At 47.8% G+C, this 12,158-nt stretch overlaps 1 pseudogene; it reads left to right on the top strand.

Moving 5' to 3' along the window:
- The first annotated feature begins 2,994 nt into the window (after positions 1-2,994).
- LOC109299390 lies at positions 2,995-5,729 on the top strand (annotated as a pseudogene).
- The last annotated feature ends 6,429 nt before the right edge of the window (positions 5,730-12,158 follow it).

The raw sequence follows: 12,158 nt of genomic DNA, 5'->3' as shown, positions 1-12,158 counted from the left end.
TTCTTCAGACTTTGGGATTCCCCTAAAAATAAACCAACCTAACTTAAGTTTTTTTTAAAACATGAGACATTGACCTTGAGTTTATTGAGGATTACTGAAACTGCTCTATAAAAAAAAAAGAGATCTACCTGACTATGAGAGGGAAGAGCATCTTTGCAGACAGGCTCACTGACCTAGTGAAGAACGTGTGGCAGGCCAGTAGGGGGTGCTCCTGCATTGAGGCACCCACCCCACTGCACCCAACCACCTTTCAGGCTCTGAGTGCCTCCCCTGGGACCCTCATGTCTTGCTGACCCCCTTCCTGGAACACACCTGCAAGCCTGGGGAAATGGTGCCACCACCCAGGGTCTGGACTGATTTTGGCCCTGTGCCCCCTGGGAAACACAGGCCTAGTAGCCCTCAAGGGTACTTGAGTTGCTTCAAGAACTTGGGGTGCTTCCCTCAGTTGGAAGCACAAGTAGTGGTCTCCCTTAGTCAGCCAAACCAAGGGGACCCCAAGGCATAATCTCAATCCACTCCCAGTAAGTCTCCAACGCTAGGTACAAAGGAGAACTGTCTTGGTTACAAGGAGTAAGGCTGGAATAGGGCACAGAGTTGAGTAGTATCAGAGAAACCCCATGGAGCAAACAGGGTGGCTGGAGTAGCCTTTGATCACACATCTGAATTACTGCAAGCTATATACCTAGTTAGATCTCAAGTAGCTTACTCACACATCTCATCCAGAGGCAGGTGGAGATTCCCTGTGGAGGCAGGCAGTTCCTTGATCATGAATTTTGAGATGGTCCAGCTGTCTCTCTCTCTGTTTTCCTCATGGCTGCTGCCTTCTCTTGGGCAGTCCTTAACTTTTATATAGCCCTTATGACCTCATTTACCTGGTCCAATGGAGGCCACCACCTGCTGGCTGTCAGCCAACCAGTCTGAAATGCATCACTGGTTGCTGGGCAGACTGGCAGTCTCTAGCCCACCAGGGAGCCCACACCCCTCACCCAGGTAAGTGATGCCAGTCACATAGGCAGAGGGAGAAGTTTTCCCCCCTCCCTCAGGAATGTATCCAGCTCAGGTTACCTAAAGAGATAGGGTAAAGTGCGTACCCTCTGCGGGGCCCATACTAACCAAATTGTCACAGAGCAGAGTTTTTGGAGAGAAATGGGGGTGGCCTTCTGCCACATAAGGCTTTGAACTAAGTTCATCGGGGGATGGAGACTGTAGACGTCTGGAGCTGTTGGGGTCTCCGATCTTCCTGTTCTTGCCCACCACGACTTTGACTAAAAGAAAGAGGTTCCGACATAAATAAGAAGCTTGGAGGCTAGGTGTGTGTCTACCATGGGCTGCGAGCCCTCTTTATTACCTGTCAAGCCAAGCACAGTGCCTGAAGGATCCCCGTGCTGCATAAGGCACCTAGCCTTGCCTTAGGCACGGGCGGGATTTCCTGCATTAATGAATCAATTAAGTCCTTGAGTACCTGCCTGTGCCGGCACTCTGCAGTTGCAAAAATGTTTCAACCGGCCGCCGCGTCTGCTGGCCGTCTCAGTCAGATCTCTCCCTCTCTTTCTCAGCCCATTCCCTTGTCTGTCCTTTCGGGTGTGGGCAAAGGAGTGAGCTGCAGTGGGTTCTCCAGTCTGTCCCGCGAGCGGCTGGCCTCAGCGGGCCCACAGCTACCTTGGTTCGCTGCTGTGCCTGCTTCCAGGTGCTCAGGCACTCCGCTCCTCACTCAGCGAGCACAGACTTGGCTCCTGGCTCCTGCTCCCTCCTGAATGCCTGTAGGCAACGGGTCTCCTGGGTAATCCCCCTTTTATCCTGGCATGATTGCCAAAATGGATCCCAGGTGTGATCCTAGCTCTCTTCCGCCTGCTAAGTCTTCCCTTCCCGGAGTAACAGGACTCATCCTTGAGTCCCTGTTACAGAGACCAAAGCCCTGAGGTAAATGGGGAAGCGGGAGACCTGGAGGAAGAACAAGGAGGAAGGGGCAAGAGGGAAGGTGTTCTCATACTTCCTGAGAAATCAGGGTAATTAAGTAGTACCTTAGGTGCTTGTACACAAATGCACAGAGTCTGGGAAACAACCAGGAAGAATTGGAAGTCCTTGCATGGTCATGGAACTATGACATGATTGGAATAACAGAGACTTGGTGGGATAGGTCGCACGACTGGAGCACTGTCATGGATAGGTACAAACTGTTCAGGAAGGACAGGCAGGTGAGAAGAGGAAGAGGAGCTGCTCTTTATGTACAAGAGCTGTATGACTGCACAGAGCTCCAGTATGAAACTGGGGATAGGTTTGTTGAAAGTCTCTGGGTTAATGTTAGAAGGGGGAGCAACAAGGGTGATGTTGTGGTGGGTGTCTGCTATAGACCACCAGACCAGGAGGAAGTGATGGATGAGGCTTTCTTCAAACAGCTACCAGAAGTTCCCTAATCACAGGCCCTGGTTCTCATGGGGGACTTCAACCTGTTGGGAGGGCAATCCAGGAACTTTTTGGAGAGCGTTGGAGACAACTTCCTGGTGCAAGTGCTGGAGCGGCCAACTAGAGGCCATGTTCTTCTTGATCTGCTACTCACAAACAGCAGAAGAATAATTGGTGGGGAATGTAGAAGTGGATGGCAACTTGGGGAACAGTGACTGCAAGATGACTGAGCTCAGGATCCTGGGGAAAGGAAGGATGGAGAACAGCAGAGTAAGGACTATGGACTTCAGAAAAGCAGACTTCGACTCACTCAGGGGGCTTCTGGGCAGGATCCCCTGGGAAGTCAGTCTGAAGGGAAGAGGAGTCCAGCAAAGCTGGCTGTACTCTAAAGAAGCCTTACTGAGGGTGCAGGAACAAACCAACCCGATGTACAAGAAGATTAGCAGGTATGGGAGAAGACCAGTTTAGCTTAGCAGAGAACTATTCAGTAAACTAAGTCACAAAAAGGAAGTGTATAGGAAGTGCCAACTTGGACAAATAAATAGGGAGCAGTATAAGAGCATTTCTCAGGTATGCAGGGATGAAGTCAGGAAGGCCAAAGCGCAATTGGAGTTGTAGCTAGCAAGGGACATGAAGGATAACAAGAAGGGTTTCTACAAGTATGTCGGTAGCAAGAGGAGAATCAGGGAAAGTGTGGGTCCATTACTGATTGGGGGAGGTGATCTTGTGACAGAGGATACAGAAAAGGCTGAAGTGCTCAATGCCTTGTTTGCCTCAGTCTTCATAGGCAAGGTCATGCCCCAGACTACTGCACTGGGCAGCACAGTTTGGGGAGGAGGTGAGCATCCAACAGTGGTGAAAGAGCTGGTTAGGGACTATTTAGAAAAGCTGGACATATACAAGTCCATGGGGCCAGACAGGGCATACCCGAGGGTGCTGAGGGAGTTGGCTGATGAGTATGCAGAGCCACTGGCCATCATCTTTGAAAACTCATGGCTATCAGGAGAGGTCCTGGATGATTGGTAAAGGGTTCAAACATAATGCCCATATCTAAGAAAGGGAAGAAGGAGGATCCAGGGAACTACAGACCAGTCAGCCTCACCTTATTCCCTGGAAAAATAATGCAGCAGGTCCTCAAGGAATCTATTTCTAAGCACTTGGGGGAAAAGAAGGTGATTGGGAACAGTCAGTACGGATTCACCAAGGGCAAATCATGCCTGACCAATCTGATTTCCTTCTATGATGAAATGACTGGCTCTGTGGATGTGGGGAGACCAGTGGATGTGGTATACCTTGATTTTAGCAAGGTTTTTGATATGGTCTTCCACAACATTCTTGTAGGCATGCTAAGGAAGTATGGGCTGGATGAATGAATTGTAAGCTGGATAGAAGACTGGCTGAAGCATCTGGCTCAGTGTAGTAATCAATGGCTCCAAGTCTAGTTGGCAGCTGGTATTAAGTGGAATGCCCCAGGGGTTGGTCTTGGGGCCAGTTCTGTTCAATGTCTTCATCAATGACCTAGATGATGGCATAGAGTTCACCCTCAGCAAGTTTGCAGATGACACCAAGCTGGCAGGAGTAGTAGATATGCTGGAGGGTAGGGTTAGGGTTCAGGGTGACCTAGACAAATTGGAGGATTGGGCCAAAAGAAATCTTGTGAGGTTCAAAAATGACAAGTGCAAAGCCCTGCACTTAGGATGGAACAATCCCATGTACCAGTACAGGCTGGGGGCTGACTGGCTGGGCAGCAGCTCTGCAGAAAAGGACCTGGGGGTTACAGTGGACAATAAGTTGAATATGAGCTAGCAGTGTATTCTTGTTGAAAAGAAGGCTAATGGCATACTGGGCTGCATCACTAGGAGTGTTGGCAGCAGATCAAGGGAAGTGATGATTCCCCTTTATTCAGCACTGGTGAGGCCACATCTGGAGTAGTGTATTCAGTTTCGATCCTCTTGATTCGATTCAGATTCAGCCACCAAAGCGGACCAAATCTCTGCTGAATCGAATCAGCAGCCAAAGCTTCATGTAGCCCTAGTGAGTATGGCCTGGCCTACAGTTCTTCCGATCTCTTGCTCTCTAGTGGTATGCTTCAGCAGAAGTCAAATGAAAACAAAGTAAATTGTTACTTGTTGCCAAGAACTTGAACTTCTTCTTTGAAAAAGTAATTCCTTGGGTAGATGAAGGGAATGCTGTGGATGTAGTGTATCTGGATTTCAGCATGGCTTTTGACAAAGTCCCACATGACTTCCTTATAAATAAATTGGAGAAAGTGGGATAGACAAAACAACTATAAGGTGGATAGATAACTGGCTCAATAACTGCAAGCAAAGGGTGTAATTATAAATGGATCCTTATCAGAATGGCAGGAGGCTTTGAGTGGAGTCCCAAAGGGGTCTGTCCTTGATCCAGTGCTGTTCAGTGCATTTATTCATGATTTGGACGCTGGAATACAAAGGAAAGTTTCTGGTGACACTAAACTGGGAAGGACTGAAAACACGTTGGAGGACAGGACAGAAATTCAGACTGATCTTGACACAGTGAAAAACTGCTGGAGCTAACAGGATGAAGTTCAGCACTGATAAATGCAAGGTACTACATACACTTCAAGAGGAATAATCAAAAATACAGATACTAAATGGATGACCTGGTTGGATGGCAGCACTGTGGAGAAGTATCTGGGAGTCTTGGTAGAACACAGATTCAATATGAGTTTGCAGTGTGATGTAGCCACACAGAAGGCAGATACCATTCACCCAGCCCAGACAATGGATTTATACAGGGTGATTTGAATAGGGATAAATCCTGCCTCAGGCAGGAATTTTGAACTAGAGGACCTATCGAGGTCTCTTCCAGCCCTACTTTTCTATGACTCTATAGTTCTATGTGATTTAACATTTCTGAAATTTATCTTTCTTTTAATGTACACTTTGTATTTATTTGCTCAAGATTGAAACTCAATAGTCCCACAAAATTTGGCCACCTACCTCTTATAGGCTGTGGATGGCTTTTCTTTCGTCTGAGAGTGCTTGGCTGGTGTGACTTTCAAATGTAAACCAATTTATTTCAATCAATTCCCCCCAAATTGTGTTAATAGAGTAATGGTTAGGGTATTTTTGTAGCCATGATGGCCCAGGAAATATATTAGAAGCAAGGATTTTAAGGAGATATCTAAGTTTGTCTGCCTGTGCTTTGTGCCCTTCCAGAATAGTGAGCTCAGTTATTTGAACCTCTCGAAACCAGGAAGTACAAAGTTAGGGTACATACAGCCTAAATTCTATTACTATCCTGGATACGTTGGGACTAAGTGTGATCAAAAGAAAGCTTAGTTGGTCAAGAAGCTCCTGATACCCAGCTCTTCTAATACTTCCTGATTCTTACATTTGTGGTATGGAGCTAGGGAGGATTGGAGCAGTGAAGAGGTATGGAAGTTTTAGGATGAAAAGCCAGGGTGCAGGAAGCAGAGTGAGAGGAACATCAAAAGTGGAAAGGAATAAAGAAGAGGGAGACTTAGGTGTGTTGCAGATCAACAGGGATGGGTGGTAGGGCAGGAATTTAAAAGAAGGGGTAAAAGGTGGAGGACACAATTTAATATCAGTTTTTAATAGACCCTTAGACTTGGTGCACATGCATACTTCATTCTCTTTAGTTCAAATTATTTTTTGCTGGAATTCCTAATGTAACTCTGAATAACTTCTTCAATATTACCCCAAAGTGCCATGGTCTGGCAGAGATCCTAGGTACCTGAAATCAGTTCGAGAAGTCATAATCCATACTAGAGCCATAATCTGTGCACCATCTATAAAGTTGGGAGTATATGGATCCATGCACAAGGTAGGAAAATCTGTAAACACACAATCATTGGGGGAAACTATTGGTTCAAAGACTACTTGTCTTACCCTGCACCACCAGGGGTCACAGCAATTTTTAAATTAATGAGCTAATTTTTAGATTTTTAAGTACTTAGAACAAGGCTTCTCAACCTTTTTTAGACTCCAAGCACCCCTTGATCATTCAAGGCACCAGCTCTTAGTTTTCACTCTTTTATTTTGAATACAGAGAAATAATAGAACAATTCTGTTGCAAAAAACTCAGAAAGATCACAAGAAGCCAGAATATTTTTAACACTATGGATTCCTATTTGAAAATTCTGGGTGTATCTTGTGAATCATGTTTGCATACCTAACAGTGCTAAAACTGCACGGCACCCCACGGCACTCTTGAAAGGATCCCAGGGCACCCCCTGGTGACACTGCACTTGGGTGGAAGATCACTAACCTGGAATGACAGTGCTCCAAACAGGAAGTGACTTTCATCTTGTATGGGAACAGAGGTCCTGTTCAACTATAATACAATATTCTGATTTTCTATGTGTGGTCTATATGACTTTAACACATTTCTAACATTATATGTTATTTCTTGCCTATCTACAGGGATGAAAATAGGACTTAAGTGTGCAGATTAAAGAGATGGAATCAAAAGAGGAAATATATGTTCTTGGACATATAGAGAAGCATGCAATGTTTCAAAGAAATGTTACGGTTGCTTATGCATTAGGCATCAGAAATGGGTTTAATGTGGGGGAAGTTAAATTCCATTTCAATGATTCTGAACATATTTTTCTATTATGTCACTGAAGACGAGCCTCAAATGATTTTTGGTAGTAGTTTACACAAAGGCTATTATTATAAATATACAAGTCCATCTGATCGAAGGAGTCAAGTGGGAAAGCCAGGGCATAATAAGCCAATTTCATTAGCTCATGCAGTTAATTGGATGTGAAAAGTTTGCCCCAATACACAAAAATAAATTAAACTCTTAGGACAAGGTACTGTTTTTTATGTATTTGATATGGCTTTAAGCACTTTATCGGTATTAAGGAAGTAAGTAACTGTGTTTTTGTTGCCATTACAGTGCATAGTCCCAGCAATAATTACTATTTTCTGAGCACTGATTTATCATAGAGATATTGATAACTTTGGGAATTCAGAAAAAAAAAGCAATAAAAGATTTTGGTGTTTGAAAACTTAACTAGAGAGAAAAGGTTAGAAAAATCTTGGTTTATTGATGACGAAAGACCAGGGGTACAGCTGTTTCTAGGATTTGGGAGAAGTGCTCAGCTAGGGAGAGGGATTATGCAGTGCAGCAAATTAAGAAATAACTAAGAAAATAGAAGCGAACATTTAGTATAGTAAAGAACCATTGTGTATATGTGTTTTATCTTAATTTACTGTGAATCAAACCACAGGAAAGATGTTTACTTATTAAGCTCTTGATAGATCACTAAGATCAAAGCCCAGATTGCTCCTGTGTGCAACATGCACCTGGTCTCCTTCCAATACTACTACCCTTAGGCTGCGTCTACATGAGTGGCAGACTGTGCAGTTGTTACTGCACAGTACTGTCGCTGCACAGATTTTTTCAGAAGCTACTGCACAGTAGCTCATTACTACTGTGTAGTAACATCCCATCAGAGTTAGTGCCTGCCAACGCTACTGTGCAGTAGCGTCTCATGTAGATGTGCCATTAGAGTTCTTAGAGTCTTATTTTCTGTTGCCTTGCATTGTACACTTCAACCCCCCACCCCCAAAGTAAAATGCTACTGCTGCCCAATGTTCACATACACAGGTTCAGAGAGCTGAAGAAAGTGCCTGGGAGCAACCATAGGGGCTAGGGACAGACATTCAAAAAGCCTGAGCCTGAATCGATTAAATCTTTGCAGGTTAGTCTAACCTGGCTAAGCTGAATCACTTTGTAACTGTGCAGACATCCCAGAAATGCCAGCACATGCCTCCAGTGGCTCAGGCTAGAAGCCGGCAAGCACTAGAGCAGCCCTCCCTTTCCTTGCATAGAACTGAGCTGGGGGTGGGGAGAGAGGGGGTGGCCAGGCCCAGGTAGGATGCTCTTATTAGTCCAGCAGGGAATTTGATAACAGTTTATCACCCCATTAAGAAAACACTAGAGGGACATTATCAGCTAGCCAGCATGTGATCTGCTAGATAATATACATACACCTCTCCACAAGGCAGAGGGGAGGGAGGGAATTCCTGGTTAGCAGGAAGTGGTGGTGGTTGGGGGAGGTAGCAACCCAGTCTTGCCAGAGCCGCAGCCAGGGAGCAGAGGGGAGGGGCCAGCCCTGCTGTGGAGCAGAGAGCCCCGCCCAGCCCAGCCCAGCCTAGCCCAGCGAGTATGCTGGGATGCTGGGGGAGTCTGATTTATCTTAGACCAGCAAGGGGTCTGGGATAGACATTGCATAAACCAGTTTGAGCCAAATCAGTTAAGTCTGATACTGCATTGAAACAGGGTTTTGTCAAACAGATTTATGTGCATTGTGTGGCAGAACACCATCTCTGTCTCTCCCTAAACTCAGATGGGTGACCAATCTGACAGTTTGGTTACCATGGTCACTGCAGAGGGCAGACACCCCAGCCCCATTGGCTTCAGGTAACCCTGAGTTGTAACCTGAGCTGGAGGTGGAAACCTGCTCCCTCTGCCTACATGATTGGCCTCACACATCTGGGTTGGGGCTTAAACACCCTATTGTTTTAAGCAATGTCGTCATGACTGGGAGGGGACTAGAGACCCTGCTAGTCTACCTGGCAACCAGTGATGCATTTCAAATTGGTTGGCTGGTAGCCAACAGCTGCTGGCCTTCATTGGGTCAGGTAAATCAAGTCATAAGTCTATATAATTTAAGGACTGCCCAGGAGGTGGACCAGCAGCCATAATGAAAGCTTTCAGAGAAGCTGGATCATCTGAAACTTGCTCTCTCTCTCTTGAAACTCATGGTCAATGAACCACTTGCCTCCAGAGTGAATCTCCACCTGCTTCTGGCTGATACTTATGAGTAAGCTACTTGAGATCTAACTAGATATATAGCTTGAAGTAGCACAGATGCATGCTCAAAAGCTATTCCAGCCACCCTGTTTGCTCTATGGGATTTCTATGATATTGCCCTACCCTGTACCCTATTCCAACTCTACTCCTTGTAACCAATAAAGTTCTCCTTTGTACCTACTGTGGGAGACTTACTGGGAGAGGGTCAAGATTATGCCTTGGGGTCCCCTTAGTTCAGCTGATTAAGGGAGACCACTATTTGTGCTTCAGACTGAGGGAAGCACCGTAAGTACACTCAAGGACTACTAGGCCTGTGTTTCCCAGGGGCCACAGGGCCAAAGTCAGTTCAGACCCTGTGTGGTGGCAGTGTTTCCCCAGGCTTGTGGGTATGCTCCAGGAAGGGGGTCGGCCAGGCACCTCCAGGGAGGCACTTGAAGCCTGGAAGGTGGTCAGGCGTAGCGAGGTGGGTGGGTCAATTCAGGAGCACCCCTTACTGGCCCACCACACACTGAACATCTGTTCTGTTACAGGTTTAAACAAGTTTCTGGTCACTTAAACTGGTTCGTGTGTAATGCAGGGGCAGGCAATTATTTCAGGCGGAGGGCCCTTTACCCAGTTTTGGCAAGCTGTTGAGGGCCACATGGATAGCCCCCATAACGTAAGAACTACCATTTATTAAGTCAGACCATATTTTATCCAGTTTCCTGTGTCACACAGCTGCTCCATGTTCCCCCTTGGTGCACTTGTTCTGAAATGCCAACCTTCACTTCTGTCTCTGTTTTCTTCAATAATTGTCCCTGGTAATCACTCGGTGTGCACGTAGTGGTCTCCCATCTTAAGGAGGTGTTTTAGCTCTTCTCAATGAGCAATGGCCCACGCTCCTAATGCCCATCAAATAGGCCCATGTCACACAGCCAGTAATCTGGTGATGTGCCCTTAACGGCCTCCCATGTGAAGAGGGGCATATAGTTTTACTTGATGGGCATTGGCCCAAGTTCCCCCTAAGCACATCAAATAGACCTGTCATAGTGGTAGAAGAGTGGATGCTGAAAGGGAGAGTGAACTGAATATGACGAGGGACTTTTTTTTCCATTTATACTCACTTGCAGTGTAGTCTGCAGGATTTAAGGTCTAAGAAGTTCTGATTCAGAGGCTGTATCCCTAACTCCTATAACTCAATAGATCCTGATGGCCCTTTTCTCTAAGAATCTGTTCAATTCCTTTGTGAACCTGGCTGAACCAGTGGTGCTCTACCTTTTTCTGTAGAGGGCTGGATGGGCAGTGCCAAGTCCCTCTGTAGGCTGGAACTGGCCAGTGGACCCAATCCGGCACTCAGGGCACACATGGTGGGGCCCTATCCAGCCGTGCAGGGGTGAGGGGGTGGAGGGAGTTGGCAGCCTGGTCCCAATCCAGCCTTGTGGAGAAAGGCAGCTTGGCCAAGCCCTGATTTGGCTGTGAGGGGGAGGTTTGTGGTCCAGCTCTGAACCGCTGCTCTGGGCTAGGATGTTGGCAGTGGAGAGGGATGGCATTGTTCCCCCACCACCAAATTTCCTGATGTGTGAAGAGCCCCACAGGCCCGATGCCTTTGGCCCACAGGGTGAAGGTTGAGCGCACCTGGGTTAGACTGTCAGCTTCCACCACATCTGGTGACAAGCAGGGCCATGGCAGCATGACTAAGCTGTGTGGGGGAAAAAACCTCCCTGTGCATGGGTGACTGGTGCCACCTCAGTCAGGGGGGGACATACCTCCCCAGTGACCAGTCAGTGACTGGGGGGGTCCCCCCATGGCCAATCTTGCCAACTAGGGGGGTGTCTCCTTGTGGCCGATTGTGCTAACTGGGAAGCAGCTGCAGTGCTCCCAGAAGTGCCAGCAGTGCTTCACCCAGTGCTCCTCTCTGGCTGGCACTTGCCAGGGGGGCACTGGTGCTCCGGCCTGTCCCCCCCACGCCTATTGCCTAAGCAGGGAGCGTGGCCTGTCAGGAGGTGCACCAGTGCTCTCAGGGGGTGCGCATGCACCCCTGTACACCCCTTACGCGTTGCCACTGTCCCTGTGGTTTTAAAACTGACTTCCTCCTGGGTTCATTTGGTGACCATTTCTGTTCCTCTCTCTTTTTTGTTTCTTTGGGGGGTAGAGGGGAATGAGGCACAGAAATGGTCACCAAGTGAACCCAGTAGGCTTTTTTTGGTGGGGGGAGTGGAAATGAGGCACCCCCACTTCCCAAGAGCTGTGGAGTGCACTGACCCCCCCCCCAGTGCTGTGCCCACCTGGCCTGCAGGGAGCTGCACTTCAGTCCTGCAGCAGACAGAAGATTTGGCAGCTCCCAAGCTCCCTTTCTGGGCCAGCAGCCCCTTGGTCCTGGGGCAGAGGGATCTTTCCGTCCCCATCTCCCCCCAGCCCCAGCCCCAACAAGGGAAAGACATGGGAGGGGGTGAATGTCACAGCAAGCCTTGCTGCTCCCTTTGAGGGGACAGCATGGCTGGGGGTGGGATGAACACATGCACTCATGCATAGGCTTGTACACACATGGACTTACACACACATGGATTCACACACATGGACGTGCTCACACAGGCTTATACTTGCATACATGTAAGGGCTCATACTTGGGCTCGCTTACACTCAGGGGCTCTCATTCACACTCACAGGCTCACATATTGGCACTCAGGGGCACTCACACACTTATGGGCTCACTCTTGTGCATGCACACTCACACGGGCTCAGACTCTCACACACGCATTTACACTCACGTGGGCTCACACACAGGCTTTCATTCACACTTCTGCTCGCACATGCCCTCAGGGGCTCTCACGCTCGTCGGCTCACACACACTTGCTCCCGGGCTGACTCGCGCACAGTGGCGGGCTCTGCCGGGCTCACACATGCACGCGGGGGCGGGGCGGGGCGGGGCGCGCCCCTAGCAA

Source organism: Gavialis gangeticus, unplaced genomic scaffold, assembly GCF_001723915.1.
Source record: "Gavialis gangeticus isolate Ggan-Ray unplaced genomic scaffold, GavGan_comp1, whole genome shotgun sequence".
Taxonomy (NCBI): domain Eukaryota; kingdom Metazoa; phylum Chordata; order Crocodylia; family Gavialidae; genus Gavialis; species Gavialis gangeticus.
The sequence above is the reverse complement of the archived record's forward strand: the minus strand, read 5'-3'. Positions and strand labels throughout refer to the sequence as shown.